General features: G+C 48.8%; 1 protein-coding gene across 1 annotated transcript in view; it reads right to left on the minus strand.

Annotated features, from left to right (window-relative positions):
• The window catches only part of FMN2 (formin 2), a 172,773-nt gene extending 154,389 nt beyond the window's left edge, over positions 1–18,384 (minus strand). The window contains exon 1 of the mRNA XM_063443374.1: positions 18,222–18,384. The gene's annotated coding sequence lies outside the window, so the exon portion shown is untranslated. The remainder of the gene's footprint in view (positions 1–18,221) is intronic.
• Between the last annotated feature and the right edge of the window lie 723 nt (positions 18,385–19,107).

The following is a 19,107-nucleotide window of genomic DNA, read 5'->3' on the forward strand; positions in this document are numbered from 1 at the left end:
GAGGATTGGGTGAGTCAGCCCCCCTGAGAGGACGGCCGTCTGAAAGTCTAACCTCCTCCGAGGGAGAGTCTTCAAGGAACTCTCTCAGAAACGCCCACCGGGCGTAAGGAACCTGGGGCGAGACGGAAAACGAGCATGAAATGCACTGAGGAGACGAGGGGCATGCACATCTTCCCGGACCACCCAAGACCTTTCCTCAGGACCATAACCTTTCCAGTCAACAAGATATTGCACCCTCCCCCGAGAAACCCGAGAATCGAGAATGGACTTGACTTCATACTCCTCCTGACCCTCAACCTGGACAGAACGAGGGGAGGACACAGCGGAGGAAAACCTGTTACAAACCAAAGGTTTCAATAAGGAAACATGAAAGGAGTTCGGGATGCGCAGGGCAGGCGGAAGAGCCAGACGATACGCAACCGGGTTTATACGAGACAGAACCCTGTAAGGATCTATGTAACGAGGAGCAAATTTCATGGAAGGAACCTTCAAGCAGATGTTTCTGGTACTCAGCCATACCCTATCACCCGGGGAAAAAACCGGAGCCACCCGTCTGCGTTTGTCAGCGTGTCGTTTGGACACCGTGGAATTATGAAGAAGAATTTGTCGAGTCTGATCCCACAACTTCCTCAGATTGGCAACATGAACATCAACCGACGGTATCCCTTGGGAAGGGGAAACCGACGGAAGAACGGAAGGATGAAAGCCATAATTCATGAAAAAGGGGCTATAACGAGTAGAATCGCAAACAAGATTGTTGTGCGCAAACTCCGCCCAAGGAATCAGACCGACCCAATCGTCCTGGTGTTCAGAAACAAAACAACGCAAAAATTGTTCAACCTTTTGGTTGGTGCGTTCGGCAGCTCCGTTGGACTGGGGATGACAGGTAGAAGAAAAATTCAATTTGATGCCAAATTGAGAACAGAAGGACCTCCAAAACCGGGAAACAAATTGGGACCCTCTATCAGAAACAATTTCAGAAGGAATACCATGTAAACGAAAAATCTCCCTCGCAAAAATCTCAGCCAATTCGGGAGAAGAGGCCAATTTAGGCAGGGGTACAAAATGAGCCATTTTAGTAAACCTGTCAATCACCGTGAGGATAACAGTATGTTTTTTAGAAACAGGCAAATCAACAATGAAGTCCATAGCCAAACAAGACCATGGTTTCTCTGGAATTTCTAGGGGGTGCAAAAGCCCACATGGAAGCGTATGAGGTTGTTTAGTCCTCATACAGACATCACATGCCCCGACGAAGTCCTTAACATCCTTACGTAACGAAGGCCACCAGAAATCTTTAGAAATCAGAGAACACGACTTGCGTATGCCAGGGTGTCCGGCAAATTTACTGTTATGAAAACACTGCATCAGTTCCAGTTGGAGTTCAGGAGGAACGAAGTACCGATCCCCAGGAACAAGTCTGGGAGCCAGATGCTGTACTTTCTTGATCTCAGCAAGCAACGGGGAGTGAATCTTGATGCTCGTGTTGGCAACAATATTACACTTGGGAACTACAGAAGAAAAAACCATATCAGACATAGTAGAAGGTTCATGTTGGCGGGACAATGCATCAGCCTTAGAGTTCTTAGAACCAGGTCTATAAGTGAGCACGTAGTTGAAATGAGTAAGGAACAAAGACCAACGAGCCTGCCTGGCGGACAAGCGCTTGGCTTCCCCTATATAGGACAAATTCTTGCGATCCGTCAAAATAGTAACTGGGTGTAAAGTCCCTTCCAACAAATGTCTCCACTCCTTTAAAGCCATAATGACCGCTAATAGTTCCCTGTCACCAATATCATATCTGCTTTCAGGCCCAGACAATTTCTTGGAAAAAAAAACACATGGGTGCAGCGGTTTATTCAAACCTAGCCTTTGGGACAAGATAGCACCTATACCTGTCTCTGAGGCGTCTACCTCGAGTAAAAAAGGCAAAGAGGTGTCAGGATGAACTAATATCGGTGCGGAGGCAAACTGTTCCTTGAGTGTTCTGAAAGCAACAAGCGCCTCAGGAGACCAGGTCTTGGTATTAGCACCCTGTCTAGTCATATTGGTAATAGGAGCAATAATAGAAGAGTACCCCTTAATGAAGCGCCTATAATAATTGGAGAATCCGATAAACCTCTGAATGGCCTTGAGTCCCTTGGGCAATGGCCAATCTAAAATTGATTGGAGTTTAACCGGGTCCATCCTAAACCCGTCTCCAGAAATAACGTAACCAGGAAAGTTTATCTGAGATTGGTCAAAGCTACACTTCTCCAATTTGCAGTACAAACCATGTTGTAGAAGCTTGCGCAATACCCTTCTGACTTGTTTGTGGTGAGTCTCAGGCTCTCTAGAGTGTATTAGTATATCATCCAAATAAACTATAACACATTCATGTTGAAATTCCCTAAGAACCTCATTAATTAGGTCCTGGAATACAGCAGGAGCATTGCAAAGCCTGAAGGGCATTACCGTATACTCATAGTGGCCATACCGGGTATTGAAAGCCGTTTTCCATTCATCACCCTGCTGAATTCTCACCAAGTTATAAGCTCCCCTCAGATCTAACTTGGTAAAAATCTTGGAGCCTTTCAGACAATCAAATTGCTCAGTAATCAAGGGAATAGGATAAGCATTTCTGATCGTTATATTATTCAAGCCCCGATAATCAATGCAAGGCCCTAGAGTGCCATCTTTCTTATCTACAAAAAAGAAACCGGCCCCGGCTGGAGAAGAGGATCTCCTAATAAATCCCATGTCTAGGTTCTCCCGTATGTACTCCTCTAAGACTAAGTTCTCCTTAGTGGATAGAGGATATACTGTACCCCTCGGAGGCATAGTACCAGGCAGGAGTCTAATCGTACAGTCAAAGGACCTGTGTGGGGGTAAAGTATCAGCCCTCTTTTTATCAAAGACTGCCTTTAAATCCAGGTACTGAGATGGTATCCGTAAATCTGTGGACTGGTTAGAGTTACTTGGTGCGTCAACTACGCAAACCGGTGAGATTTTCTGTAAACAACCTCTCTGGCAACCCTGACCCCAGGAGATTATCTCACCTTGTTCCCAATCAATAATAGGGTTATGCTTCTTAAGCCAGGGATACCCCAAGACTATTGGAACTGAAGGAGATGAGATAAGCATGAGGGATATTCCCTCCTCGTGTAAAATACCAATGGTTAACTTAACTGGTATAGTCTCACGAAAAATAACAGGGTCTGATAATGGTCTACCATCTATGGCCTCAACGGCCAAGGGTGTATCCCTTAGCTGAGATGGGATAGAGTGGTTCGTGACAAAGGCTTGATCAATAAAGCTTTCAGCTGCTCCGGAATCCATCAATGCCATAGCATTAAGTACTCCCTTTTCCCAAGCTAAAGAAACAGGTAACAGAAGCCTATGATCCTTGTAATCATATATAGAGGACAAGATAGAAACACCCAAGGCCTGTCCTCTTGAGAAACTTAGGTGCGAGCGTTTCCCGGACGGTTAGGGCAATTTAGGCGTAGGTGACCTCTTACTCCACAATACATATACAGACCCTCCCTTCTCCTGTATTGTCTTTCACTTTCTGAGAGACGAGTGTTACCTATTTGCATAGGTTCTGGGAGAGCTAGAGTTGTAGATTCAGAATTCTGAAATGCGGGAGCTAGTCTTAAGGAAGGTCTATGAGTTCTATCTCAAGTGTTCTGCCTCTGTCTCATGCGTTCATCTATTCTAGAAATAAATGAAATTAATTCTTCCAAATTTTCAGGAAGATCTCTTGTGGCAACCTCGTCTAGGATCTCATCTGATAATCCGTTCAGAAATACGTCCATATAGACCTGTTCATTCCACTTGACCCCTGCCGCCAAGGATCTGAACTCTAACGCATAATCCACAAGGGTTTGGCTATGCTGTCTAAGACGTAATAGTAGTCTAGCTGCATTGGCCTTTCTTCCTGGAGGGTCAAAAGTCCTCCTAAAAGTAGCGACAAATGCATTATAATTATAGACTAACGGATTATCATTTTCCCACAGAGGGTTAGCCCATCTACGAGCTTTGTCAATGAGTAACGAGATTATGAATCCAACCTTCGCCCTGTCTGTAGGGTAGGTGCGGGGTTGTAATTCAAAATGAATCCCTATCTGGTTTAGGAAACCTCGACAGGTATCCGGAGAACCGCCATAGCGTAAAGGGGAAGTAACACTGGAAGAGGCTCCCACTGTGGCTACCTCTAGGCCTGTATTAACAAGAGAGATGGATGGTGTACGCATCTCCTCTGATTGATTACTAGGATGGGATAGCAATGCTTGCAGCGCCAGAGCCATCTGGTCCATTCTATGGTCCATGGCTTCAAATCTCGAGTCAGGAGAACCAATCTGAGCGTTTGTACCTGCAGGATCCATTGGCCCTGTCGTAATGTCAGGATCGGGACAGGGATCCAACACGCAGAATACAAACAGGAGCTAGGTACGTATACCGGACCTTAGAATGGCCGGACTAACGTAAGGAGAAAGCAGAGAATGGTCAGAGACAAGCCGAGGTCGAGGGAACGAGAGAACAGGTAAGCGAGAGACGAGCCGAGGTCAAAGGACACGAGAGGTAAGCAGGAACGAAAATACAAGCCGAGTCAGAACCAAAAAGACAAACAGTAATAAGAGCACTGAGTGACCAGACAAGCTAGAACCACGACAGGGCAATGAACCATTACACACATCCCTATTTTATACCTTGGCTCTTTAATTGATGACTCCGCCCCTGCCGAGCCCTGATTCGTTGTTCGGAACTAGATTGACAGGTCGGGACGTGATTGCCGTCATGATGTCGGCTCCTGAGCGCCGCGTCATAAAAGGAGGCGGGGCTATCGCGGCCAGCGTGTAAACGGCTATGAGAGCTGTGAGGATTGGGTGAGTCAGCCCCCCTGAGAGGACGGCCGTCTGAAAGTCTAACCTCCTCCGAGGTAGAGACTTCAGGTACCCTGACAGGTGCACACACTGAGTGTGCACTTCCTGTCAGTCCGGCCGGTTACAGGAAACAGAAACTCCTGTTCCGCGCGGAGTTTGTTTCCTGTAACCGGCCAGACTGACAGGAAGTGCACACTGAGTGTGCACCTTCCTATCACTCCGGCCGCGCACCGCGGACCGGAAAGCAGCTCGGCCACGCTACATGGGAGGGGGTAAGAAGAAGGGAGGGGGGGGTAAGAAGAAGGGAGGGGAATAGGGAGGGGGGTATAAGAAGAGGGTAGAGGGGGGGAATAAGAAGAGGATAGAGGGGGGGAATAAGAAGAGGGTAGAGGGGGGGAATAAGAAGAGGGGAGGTGGGGGGATATGAAGAGGGGAGGTGGGGGGATATGAAGAGGGGAGGTGGGGGGATATGAAGAGGGGAGGTGGGGGGATATGAAGAGGGGAGGTGGGGGGATATGAAGAGGGGAGGGGGGAATAAGAAGAGGGTGGAGTAAGGGGAGGGGAGGGGGGGAGAGTAAGAAGAGGGGGAGAGTGAGGGGGGAGTAGGAGGGGATGGGGGAGAGTGAGGGGGGAGTAGGAGGGGAGGGGGGAGAGTAAGAGGAGGGGGAGAGGGAGGGGGGAGTAAGAAGAGGAGAGGGAGGGGGGAGTAAGAAGAGGGGAGGGAGGGGGGAGTAAGAAGAGTGGAGGGGGGAGTAAGAGGGGAGGGGGGGAATAAGAAGAGGGGGAGTAAGAAGAGGGGAGGGGGAGGGTAAGAAGAGGGGGAGAGTGAGGGGGAGTAAGAGGAGGGGAGGGGAAGAGTGAGCGGGGAGTAAGAGGGGAGGGGGGAGTAAGAGGAGGGGAGGGGGAGAGTAAGGAGGGGGAGAGTAAGAGAGTAAGAAGAGGGGAGGGTGGGAGTAATTAGATGGGGTGGGGAGTAAGAAGAGGGGAGGGGGGAGTTAGAGGGGAGGGGGGGTAAGAAGAGAGGGAGGGGGAAGTAAGAAGAGGGGGAAGTAAGAAGGAGGGGAGATAAGAAAAAGAGGGGGGAAGAAGAAGAAGGGGGAGTAAGAAGAAGAGGGGGGAGTAAGAAGGAGAGGGGGGAGTAAGAAGAAGAGGGGGGAGTAAGAAGGAGAGGGGGGAGTAAGAAGGAGAGGGGGGAGTAAGAAGGAGAGGGGGGAGTAAGAAGGAGAGGGGGGAGTAAGAAGGAGAGGGGGGAGTAAGAAGGAGAGGGGGGAGTAAGAAGGAGAGGGGGGAGTAAGAAGGAGAGGGGGGAGTAAGAAGGAGAGGGGGGAGTAAGAAGGAGAGGGGGAGTAAGAAGGAGAGGGGGAGTAAGAAGGAGAGGGGGAGTAAGAAGGAAGGGGGGAGTAAGAAGAAGAAGGGAGAGTAAGAAGAAGAAGGGAAAGTAAGAAGAAGAAGAAGGGAGAGTAAGAAGAAGAAGAAGGGGGAGTAAGAAGAAGAAGAAGGGGGAGTAAGAAGAAGAAGAAGGGGGAGTAAGAAGAAGGGGGAGTAAGAAGAAGGGGGAGTGAAGAAGAAGGGGGAGTGAAGAAGAAGGGGGTAAGAAGAAGAAGAAGGGGGTAAGAAGAAGAAGAAGGGGGTAAGAAGAAGAAGAAGGGGGTAAGAAGAAGAAGAAGGGGGTAAGAAGAAGAAGAAGGGGGTAAGAAGAAGAAGAAGGGGGTAAGAAGAAGAAGAAGGGGGTAAGAAGAAGAAGAAGGGGGTAAGAAGAAGAAGAAGGGGGTAAGAAGAAGAAGAAGGGGGTAAGAAGAAGAAGAAGGGGGTAAGAAGAAGAAGAAGGGGGTAAGAAGAAGAAGAAGGGGGTAAGAAGAAGAAGAAGGGGGTAAGAAGAAGAAGAAGGGGGTAAGAAGAAGAAGAAGGGGGTAAGAAGAAGAAGAAGGGGGTAAGAAGAAGAAGAAGGGGGTAAGAAGAAGAAGAAGGGGGTAAGAAGAAGAAGAAGGGGGTAAGAAGAAGAAGAAGGGGGTAAGAAGAAGAAGGGGGTAAGAAGAAGAAGGGGGTAAGAAGAAGAAGGGGGTAAGAAGAAGAAGGGGGTAAGAAGAAGAAGGGGGTAAGAAGAAGAAGGGGGTAAGAAGAAGAAGGGGGTAAGCTCTAAGGGACAGAAGGGACAGCTCTATAGGACAGGGGGCAAGACAGGGAGCTCTTTCACACTATGCGCGCGCGCACACACACACACACACACACACACAATGCATCCCTATACATACACAGAAACACAACATGCTTCCCTTACACACAGAGAAACACACAATGCATCCATTACACACACACACAATGCAACCCCCACACAAAGACAATGCATCCTTTGCACACATACACAGAAACAGACAATGCAAACACACACACACTGCTTTTCTTACATACACACAGAAACACAATGCATCTCTTACACTCAATGCACACACATACAGACACACCTTGCATCCATTATGCATACAAACACAGATTCACACAATGCATCCCTTACACACAACCAGAAACACATAATACATCCCTTATACACAAATACACACTGCTTCCACTACACACAAACGCTTACCTCTCCTGTGCATCACCTGCACAAACTGGTACCCCTATAAACTACATACCATAAGCACACATATTAGATCCTCTACAATAACTCATAACACATCCCCTACACACTCCACTCCCTGTGAGCGAACTCATGGGTGGGTGGAACATATAAGTGGACTTATGAGTGGGCCTTATGGGCATACCCACCGTCAGGCCCTGGGGCCCAGACCTTGAGCTGTGTAAGAGGCCCCCAAAAATGGAACTGCTTCTAATTCTCCCAGAACATTGAATTTTGTGACCACAGTTGCAAACAGCCTCCAGAGATCCTGTTCTACACCAGACCAGTGGAGCCAAACTGCAGCTCATCATCATCCTCTTCTAATTGTAAGTAGGCAATCTAGTATATTATAAGTGACACTAATCTATAATTTACCTCACATTAAAGGGACACTATAGCTTAATGAAGTGGTTGTGGTGTCTATAGCTGGTCCCTGCAAGCTTTTTAATGTAAACACACACTGTGTGCAGAACTGGCGTTAGTTCATATGGCAGATCATATGGGTGGGGCATTGTGATGTCACATGGGGGGGCAGCAAATTTATATTTTGTCTAGGGCGGCAAAAATCCTTGCACCGGCTCTGATCCTGGGCAGGTGCACCAGTCTACTGGTGACCCACAGGAGGGGAGTTCACTGATTGCACTGCACTCTCCTCCTGCCCAGACCCGTCTTGACCGCAGTGCAAGTGCCCTCTGCCCTCTGCCCCTAATTTACAGTGGCTCACACTCACAAGCAGTGCCTGGAGCCCTTTGCAGAGACGGAAACAAAGAGGTTCTGCGGCAGCTGGCCGTCCTGCAAGCATTACATTAAACAGCTGTTCCCCATGCAGCCACAGGCGGCGTTGTGCTGGGAGACTGATTACTCTTAACTTCCTCCCAGCCTACAGAGCAGCGCATGGGAGAGAGAGAGGAGGAGGCATGATTTAATCTTACAACAAATCCTCTAAGCAAACCTTTATAAATTTGGGGGGGATCAGCTCTGTTTCCACAGTTTATTGGTGTTTACTCTGATGTCTGTATTAATATTGAGGGATGTCTAAGTAGTAACGTCAGTGTGTGTCAGCAGGGCCAGCCGTTGGGGTGGGCAAGCTGTGCAGTCACGCAAGGTGCCATGACAACAGAGACACCCGGTGGCGAACACAGCTCACAAGTTGGGTACACCAGCATATTTAATTTAAACGATTCGCTGGTGGTCCACTGGTGCGCACCAGCAGTAGGTGCAGTCAGATCATATCCTCTCCCTCGTGGTTCCAGCGCTCAGTTAGTGAGTCAGAGCACAGGCTCAGAGATTCTCAGCCTGTGCTCTGACAACATTGAAAGCAGGGCTCGAGTCCTGCAGGAACGCGTGGGAACGGCGTTCCTGCACTTTTTTCACAGCAGGAACGCCGTTCCCCCTGCAGGCACTCAGGGGGCGGCAAAAAATGCCGCGCCGTTTTCTGATGCAGGGAGCCGGAATATGACGTCATATTCCGGCTCCCTGCATCAGCAGACAACCCACGCGGCGAGAGGGAGCAGAGAGGACACAGCTCCCTCGCCGCGTGTGACAGGAAGAGAGCAGCCCGCCGGGGGGAGGGGGCAGGCAATCAGGTGCCCCCCCCCATGACAGGGAGAGAGCAGCCCGCCTCACTGCAGCCCCACTGGACCCCAGGGACCCATCCATGCCAGCTTTCCTAAAAGGTAGGGAGGCTGGGTGGGTGGGCAATGTTAATTTGAATAATTTGTATGTATGTGTGTGTGTGTGTGTATGTATGTCTGTGTGTGTGTGTATGTATGTCTCTGTGTGTGTGTGTGTATGTCTATGTCTATGTCTCTGTGTGTGTGTGTGTGTGTGTGTGTATGTCTCTGTGTGTGTGTATGTCTGTGTGTGTGTGTGTGTATGTCTGTGTGTGTGTGTATGTCTGTGTGTGTGTGTATGTCTGTGTGTGTCTGTGTATGTCTGTGTGTGTCTGTGTATGTCTGTGTGTGTCTGTGTATGTCTGTGTGTGTCTGTGTATGTCTGTGTGTGTCTGTGTGTGTCTGTGTGTGTCTGTGTGTGTCTGTGTGTGTCTGTGTGTGTCTGTGTGTGTCTGTGTATGTCTGTGTATGTCTGTGTATGTCTGTGTATGTCTGTGTATGTCTGTGTATGTCTGTGTATGTCTGTGTGTGTCTTTTAGTGTGTGTGTATGTCTTTTAGTCTATGTATGTGTGTGTATGTCTTTTAGTCTATGTATGTGTGTGTATGTCTTTTAGTCTATGTATGTGTGTGTATGTCTTTTAGTCTATGTATGTGTGTGTATGTCTGTTAGTCTATGTATGTGTGTATGTCTGTTAGTCTATGTATGTGTGTATGTCTGTTAGTGTATGTGTGTGTGTATGTCTGTTAGTGTATGTGTGTGTGTATGTCTGTTAGTGTATGTGTGTGTGTATGTCTGTTAGTGTATGTCTAAGTGTGTGTCTTAGTGTGTGTGTGTGTATGTCTGTTAGTCTATGTATGTGTGTGTATGTTAGTTCATGTCTGTTGGTGTGTGTGTTTGTGTCAGTGTGTGTATGAGTGTATTTACATCTGTTAGCGTATGTACGTGTGTGTATGAGTGTATGTGCTTCTGTTAGTGTATGCACATGTTTGAGTGTATGTGCTTCTGTTAGTGTATGTTTGTAAGTGTGTCAAATCAGTGAGAGTCTGTTTGTCATTTAGTGTGTGTGTGTGTGACTTAGTATGTGTCTGTCAGTGTGTTTGTGTGTGTCTCTGTCAATGAATGAGTGTGTGTCAGTGAATGTGTGTGTGTGTGTGTCAAATCAGTGACGTCTGTGTGTTTGTCACTGAGTGTGTGTGTTACTGTCAGTGTGTATCTGCCAGTGTGGGTGTCTGTCAGAGAGTGTGCTTAGAGGGACACTATAGGCACCCAGACAACTTCAGCTCATTGAAGTGGTCTGGGTGCAGTGTCCCAGTCCCCTTAAACCTGCAAGTGTAATTATTGCGGTTACTCAGAAACTGCAATAATTACCTTGAGGGGTAACTCCACCTCTAGTGGCCGTCTATCAGACAGCCACTAGAGGGACTTTCGGGTGGTTAGGTGACCAAAAGTCACCTAACTGATGCTGGACGTCCTCACCCTGTGCATGAGGACATCCAGCATCTGCTAAATACCCATAAGATTTTATCCCCATCAGTGTCGAGTGGGGGGGGGGGGAGGAGGATATGAGGGAATTATAGTGCCAGGAAAACAGCTTTGTTTTCCTGGCACTATAGTATTTCTTTAAAAGGAGCAGGAAAAGGTGGAGTCTAAAGAGGAAGGGGTGGGTTCTTAACTGTGTGAGTGTCTGAGTGCATGTGCGTGTCTGTGAGTGTATGTGTGTGCACGCGTTTATATATGCATACAAGTGGGGGGGAGTTCCCACACTTTTTCCCCCAGGACTTGACCCCTGATTGAAAGTCAGAGCCGTGAAGGAGTGGGTATGGCAAAGAGCTACTGATTAGCATAACATCAATATCCGTTATAAAACCAGGAAAAGGTGGGCATGGATGGTGAACTGATTTGGTGGCGCAATGGGCCACTTGACTGGTTTTGCCCCCCAGGCCTAAGGTTGCCAGCCCTCCCCTGTCCACGGCGGTCCGTTCAGCACCTCGGTCAGCTCCCAGTGTAAGTCTCGCGAGAGCCGCGGGGTCATAGTGCGGCTCTCGCGAGGCTTAGTGTGAGCTGACAGAGGGAGCTGACCGGACCGCCGCAGAGGAGGAGGGAGCTGACAGGAGCTGCAGGAGAGGTAAGTAAACTCTGCCAGCCCCCACAGCCCCCCCTCCTACACAGTGCCCACACACACTGCACTCACACACACACACTGCACTCACACACACACACTGCACTCACACACTGCACTCACACACACACACTGCACTCACACACACTGCAAATAAATATTCAATTAATATAATTTTTTTAGGATCTAATTTTATTTAGAAATTTACCAGTAGCTACTGCATTTCCCACCCTAGTCTTATACTCGAGTCAATACGTTTTTCCAGTTTTTTGGGGTAAAATTAGGGGCCTCGGCTTATATTCGGGTCGGCTTATACTCGAGTATATACGGTATGTAAAAAATGCTCCTACAATCATGGATTTAAATCTGGGCTCCATTAGCACTAGTAGATAGTTTCTTTCCACATACCTCAATCATTTAATTTAATGTAAATAAAATATAAATTAATGAATTGTAACGGAGCTTCCTGTACCCCGGTTGGGTACCTCTGTCGACGGATGCTCCTGGTGCTTACCGAGAGCTCCAATCACTTCTTCAGACACCATGAGTACTGCAGCTTACCGCCGCAGCTTAGTTGGGTTCCGCCGTCTCCTACGGGACCAGGGGAGGGCAGAGGCTAACTTCGCTCTGCCCAGTTGCCAGCGCTTCTGCTGGGGTAGCCTGCTGGTATTCAGGCCCTGGACAAGGAGAAAGGTGAGGGCAGAGGTCAGCTCTTCCACTGGGAACTGGCTAAGGATATACTGTGGAGAGCAGGGTTCGTCTACCTCCTCCTGGCATTCCTGCAGATTTGGTTGGGGATCTGGACTGGCCGTCCAGCATCCCTGTAGATCTGATGCAGAGACTGCGATCCCATCTGCACCATTGGTGTTAGGAGTGCTGTCCCTCCGTGGGGGGTGGGAGGAGAGAGAGAGAGAGAGAGAGAGAGAGAGAGAGAGAGAGAGAGAGAGACCAGTTGTCTCCTCTCCCTGCAAGGCATACTGCTGCTGGGAGGGAGACCGGTTGTCCCCCTCCCTGTAGGATACACCGCCGCTGGGGAGAGAGACCGGTCTTCTCTCCCTGCAAGGAAAAATGCCACTGGGGGGGGAAAGAGGACACCTTCGGCCCCCTGGGATGCACACTGCCACTGGGGAGAAAGACCGGTTGTCCCTGCTCCCAGTAACTTTGGTTGTGGTTGGGGATCAGGGCCAGCTGCCCAGCATCCCTGTAGGGTCTGTGGAGATATCACGGTCCCATCTCTACCTGTTGTCTGGGGGTCTTCCCAGGACCAGTCTATGATGTCCTCCCAGCTGAAGGGCTCTAGGCCTGGATCTGCCACCTTGCTCTACTGTGGTCCATCCAGGGTATGTTGGGACTGACTGGAACTGAGCAGGTATTGGTAATCTTGCTCCAGGTCCCATTCCTGTGTGACCAGATGGATCAGGTCTGGTTCAAGGTCTGTTGCGTTAGGGAGACCCAGCATGGCTTCACGGTAGTCCTGGATGTCCCAAAAGCGGGACTCTGTAGAAGCCCCTAAGTCTGGGTCAGCAAATATTCCCCAGAACAGGCCAGGACCATCGTAATCCTCACCCTCAGGGCTTTCGTAATTGGCCGTCTCGGGAACATACTGGACAGCGTACCACCATAGCACCTGGTATGTGTCACCAAGGTACAGTTCCCTCCACACTAGTATCTCTAGTGTCTTTACCCATTCCCTCGGGGTTGCTCACCAAGAAGAGGCATCCTCATTGCCCCTCAGGCTTGTAGTCGCTGCTGCCTGCTGGGAAGACATTCATCTCGCCAATGCTGTACACTCTCCAGGGTTTTGTTCCACAGCTCCTTTCTGACCTCCTCTCTGTAGTCCAACATGGCCTCTGATACCAGCCCATCCTGTCCGTCCAAGAGGTTCTGCCCCTCCAGTAAAACTCCTCCACTTTGAGCGCTGTCCAGGAACCAGCTGGCTCCATATAGATGTAGCCAGGGGCGCTGTACGGTGACAAGCATTGCCCTCAATTATAGGTCCATAACATTACTGGTGTCTCCGAGCTGCTTCTCCTCGCATTAGGATGCCATCCCACCGCAGCCACCAAAGTAATGGAGCTTCCTGTACCCCGTTTGGTTACCTCCACCGACGGATGCTCCTAGTGCTTACTGAGGACTCCAAGCACTTCTCCAGACACCATAAGCACTGCAGACCCCACGAACTGCCGCAGCTTAGTAGGGGGCTTGCCGTCTCCTACCCACCCTGGAACTACAACAAGGCTCCAGGTTCCAATGAGTGAACCTCTCTTCCACCAGAGAGCGAAGCAGGAATAGCTCTTACAAGAGCTAGTGATTATTCAAGGGAGTATGAAGAGTATAGCAATCCCTTGTAGCAGTTTCCCCCAATAAGAGACAAGACTCTAGATTGAGGGTAAATCAGGAACAGAAAGTTTAATGGCACACACTGGTCTTTTATACAAAGTTTTACAGCAAAGGTGATGCCCAGGTGGACCTAGTAGGGCAACAAATACAAAACATACAAGCCAATAAAAACAGAGGTTTACATTCAGACACTCCCATACAGTGTACACAATCCCTCCCCTATGCCTGTGATACAATTAACGAAGACAATGGACTAACAATTAACTCTAAGCAGAAAAAAAACAACATACATCTTTACAAAGTCTGGAAAACACCCCAAAACACCACAGATCTCCTGATAGCCCTGATCTGGGTGAACAACATATCCGAAAATCACCCAGATCAGTTCAGGAATTTCCTGGAAGTCATTGTAACGGACACCTTCCGTTGACGGATGTTCCTAGCGCTTCCTGAGGGCCACAAGCACTGCAGATGGCACCACAACCACCGCAGACTCCACAACCGCCGTAGCTTAACTGGAGCCGCGCTGTCTTCCTTCCGCCCTGTATGAACCTCCAGCATCCAGGAACGTGTGGGGAAGACCTCTCCTCCAAGGAGAGCGTACCAGGATCAAGCTCTCCAAAAGAGCCAAGTGATTAAAGCTCAAAGGAATATGCAACACATAGCAATCCCCAGTGTGATATAGCAGTTCCCTCCAATAACGAGACAAGGCTACGTATTGAGGGTCAAGAAGAACTCTGGTTTAATGAGACACACTCTGCTGTTATGCAGTGCTCCCCTGCAAGGGAGACGCCCACAGACAATTATACATTAACCAACCAGATAATGGTTACATCCCACAGATTCCCTCCCCTCTGCTTGGGAGATAATTGAGTAGATACAGTAAGAAACTCAATTATCTCCAAGCTGAAAAAAATCACTTTTTATGCATTTTAATAACTTTCTCATTTTACATAGTACATGAATAAAACTTACATTTTCATGAACATAAATTGTGGAGCAACATATTCAAAATTCGTGAGAATCCATCCAGTGGTTCCAGAAATATTGAAAAGTCTCTTTGGACCGACCGCACGCCTGTTTGCATGCCCATAAACAGTTCCACAGATTCAGGCTGTGCGGTCGGTCTATTTCAGCCTTGAAAATAACAAAGTCCCATCCGAAGGTCGGCGTTCGAATCGTCAAACTCACTTTGAGTGCCAGTTTAAAAGTACAAACCCTTTCTTTGTACAACACAGTTAAAGGGCCAGAAACAGTATACAAAAATCCATTATGCCCAAATGCAGTTCTTAAAGGGCAATACATTCCAGGGCCATAGTCGCAGGGCAGGAGGCTAGCGATCAGTCCTCTCCAATGCCCAGTGGCAAATGGCAGTTTGTCACATATCTCCCCTTTGGGGGGGGGGGGGGGAGGGGGAAGACTAACCAGGCACCTGACCTTCTGTCGGTCAGTGCCTACGTTAGTCGATCCACCAACCCACACTAAACCAGTGCTAGAGCAGCCCCCCCACAACAACAAAGTGCAAGAGCAGCCCACCCACAACAAAAAGTTACTGCACCTGGGTATTTTGCGGTGGTGATGGGGCAACACACTGTGGGGACCGGAGGGGCAGAGGCCAGCGGCGCTCTGCCCTGATGCCAGCGCTTCTGCTGGGGTGAAGGAAGTGCTGGCCAGTCCTGTAACAAGGGGGTCGGTAGGGCAGAGGCCAGCGGCGCTCTGCCCTGATGCCAGCTCTTCTGCTGGGATAGCCTGCAGGACATCAGTCTCTGGACAAGGGACAAAGGTAGGGCAGAGGCCGACTGCACTCTGCCCAGCTGCCAGCTCTTCTGCTGGGGTACTGGGAACATAGTCCGGCTCAGTAGCCAGGGGAACATGGGAGTCAGTGGGGGTTGACATGTCCTCTGTTAACCCTGGGGCCAAGTTAGGAGTTAGCTGGGAGGGGAATTTGTACTTAGCCCCTCCTCCTGTTGTCCCTGTGAGGGTAGTTGGGGATCTGGACAGGCTGTCCAGCATCCCTGTAGGTCAGGCACAGAGACCACGGCCCCATCTGTGCCATTTGGGAGATTGGTGTCTCCCCTTGTTAGGGTTAGATGCCGCTGGGGAGAGAGGGTGCTGTACTCCTCTCCCTGAAACACTGGCTGCCGCTGGAGAGGGAGACCGCCTGTCTCCACTCCCATAACATTGTCCTGCTGCTGGAGAGAGAGACCAACTGTGTCTGCTCCCTGTAGGACACACTGCTGCTGGGGGGGGGGGGGGAGGACCACACCTTCGGCCCCCTGGACTTCACACTGCCGCTGGGGAGTAAGGGTGCCACCTTCGGCTCCCTGGGGCGCCAACTGCCACTGGAGATTGGGTGTCCATATCCTCAAGCTCCACAGTTTTCGCTCAAAGGCCATTGCCGCACTGTTCTCAGCACTCAACTGGCGCATTACTTGAGAGACCACCTCGTTTGAAAGGTCTGGGCCATAGCAGACCAACCGCCTCTTTACCTCCTCAATGTAAGCGTCGTCCTCATAGCGACATATCATGTTGAGGTGCTCTTCGCAGGGCTCTATCCATGCCTGCTCCATGCTGCCGTAGGTAGGGACGCTGCGCAGTGGCTAGCGTTGCCCTCAATTTGTAACTCCAAACATTACCAGTGTCTCTGAGCTGCTTTTCCTCGCACTAGGACGCCATCCCACCGCTGCCATCAATGTAACGGACACCTTCCGTTACATTCCGTTACAGATGCTCCTAGCGCTTCCTGAGGGCCACAAGCACTGCAGACGACACCACAACCACCGCAGACTCCACAACCGCCGTAGCTTAACTGGAGCCACGCCGTCTTCCTTACACCGTGTATGAACCTTCAGCATCCAGGAACGTGTGGGGAAGACCTCTCCTCCAAGGAGAGCGTACCAGGATCAAGCTCTCCAAAAGAGCCAAGTGATTAAAGCTCAAGGAAATATGCAGCGCATAGCAATCCCGAGTGTGATATAGCAGCTCCCTCCAATAACGAGACAATGCTACGTATTGATGGTCGAGAAGAACTCTGGTTTAATGAGACACACTCGTTGTATGAGACGCACTCGATGTAACAGTTACATCCCACAGATTCCCTCCCCTCTGCTTGGGAGATAATTGAGTAGATACAGTAAGAAACTCAATTATCTCCAAGCTGAAAAAAATCACTTTTTATGCATTTTAATAACTTTCTCATTTTACATAGTACATGAATAAAACTTACATTTTCATGAACATAAATTGTGGAGCAACATATTCAAAATTCGTGAGAATTCGTCCAGTGGTTCCCGAAATATTAAAAAGTCTCTTTGGACCGACCGCACGCCTGTTTGCATGCCCAAAAACAGTTCCACAGATTCAGGCTGTGCGGTCGGTCTATTTCTGCCTTGAAAATAACAAAGTCCCATCCGAAGGCGGCGTTCGAATCGTCAAACTCACTTTGACTTTTGTCGAAGTGTCGAAGTGGAACCGGGGGCGCGTTTTAGCAGTGTTCAATAGTCTAATGTAGGTCTATTTTACGCCAAAATGACAAAGTCCCGTTCGAACGTGTGTTCGAATCTTCGAATGGGACTTAGTCTCCAGCCGCAGTGTCGAAGGGCAGGAGAAGGTACAGGTCAGCGGAATTCATGCAAATGTGTGGCCGATTTCCGTTCCAGGGATTTGACGGCACACACCGCTGACCACGTTCGACTGCATTAAAATGGCCGCCGCCACGTGTTCGACTGTCTAATGGCGGCCACTTCGACTACTTTGGCACTTCGACTGCATCCAAAGTGCCAGTTTAAAAGTACAAACCCTTTCTTTGTACAACACAGTTAAAGGGCCAGAAACCGTATATAAAAATCCATTATGCCCAAATGCAGTTCTTAAAGGGCAATACACTCCAGGGCCATAGTCGCAGGGCAGGAGGCTAGCGATCAGTCCTCTCCAATGCCTAGTGGCAAATGGCAGTTTGTCACAGTCATAGTTTTGACCAACCACAAGCATGTCCCCATGCCCAAAACAGTTCCATAGAATCAGGGCTAATCGTGGGTCTCTCTGTCTGGAGTTCAAAAGTGCATAACTTACATGAACAGAGCCTTTTTAAAGTATTTTAGCCAGGTTTATCACAGCGGCCATAGTCACAGGGTAGGAGGCAGGCAAACAGGCCCCTCCAAAAACCAGTGGCGAAGTTTCTTTCGTCACATGAATAAACTAAACTTTAGAACTGTGGATCTTGGTAGACCATTGTGACCATTCATATTTTAGTAGTGTGAAGTGCACTTTATCCACTCTTTATTGGATCATACTTTGTTTGACTGAAAGTCCAGTGGACAGGGGGTTGAGCTTTAAAAATAATTACCCAATTTCCTATGGGATGGGGGTGGCAAAAGGTACCAATTTATCAACCATTTGCTGATGTTGCTTTAATACATTGTATGATATTAGGTAGCCAAGACTTCATTAGCAATTAATACTTTTCTTTGCACTCCATTACAGATTAAAGTACAGGCTTTCGTGATCTGAATGTAGGAAAACTTTAACATGTCTGCAATTCCAAATGACTTTAGATAGATTTTAAGTCTCATTAAATATACATAAAAGTGAAGAAGCAATGTTACTGGGACCCCATACATCCTTTGTCATCTTAGATCTCAATGTAAAATCTTCTGTCTTACTTACATTGAATGTGGATGGAATTTGGGGGGCACTCTTGCTACATTGTTCACGGAAGCAATCACTGAAGGGCAGAAGAAGACCTAGAGCAATTATTTGAGTGCACAGTTTTTCTGCCTCTTCTGGTGCATTTGTTTGCTGACTGAACAGTTTTTCTAGAAGAGTACGGCCTGTATTGGATAAAAGAATAAATGTCTTGCTATAAGTCTTTATAAAATTAATGCAAAATACACAAATAAGGTTAAAAGATTAAAGAGGAAAAATTTTATTCACTTTTGCAATTTACAAATGACAAATAAATCTGCAGAGTAAGGTAGAAATTCTAAAAGGGCTATTTTTGCATGTATGCAGCCACGAACACACTTTCTGAATAGACGTGCGTCCAAAAGAAGTCTCTAACCCTGACTTGACTTTCAAGAAGCAACAAACCTCGTTATTATTTAGAAAGCACCAACAGATTCCGCAGCACTGTACAGTGGGTGGACTAACAGTCACGTATTTATAACCAAATTAGTTGGACACACAGGGACAAAGGGATTGAGAGCCCCGCTCAATGAGCTTACATGCTAGAGGAGTGGGTTATAGGGACACAAAAGTCAAGGGTACGGTAGAAAAGTAGGTTGCTAGGATAGTATTCACTGAGGGCCAGGGCCGGCGCGTCCATAAGGCGGCACAGGCGGCCGCCTTAGGGCGCACCGGCTCTGGGGGCGCCAGATTTCAGTGACCGGCAGGAGGGAAGCGCTCCCTCCTGCCAGGTCACCTTCTGAATCCCCGGCGGGCAGCAGCGTTCTAATGAGAGGCTGCGAGGGAGCTCTAACCTGTCTGCTCTGCTCCCTCGCGCGCCGTGTGCTGATGCTGCGGGAGCCGGAATATGACGTCATATTCCGGCTCC

Source organism: Pelobates fuscus, chromosome 2 (genome assembly GCF_036172605.1).
Source record: "Pelobates fuscus isolate aPelFus1 chromosome 2, aPelFus1.pri, whole genome shotgun sequence".
Taxonomy (NCBI): Eukaryota; Metazoa; Chordata; class Amphibia; order Anura; family Pelobatidae; genus Pelobates; species Pelobates fuscus.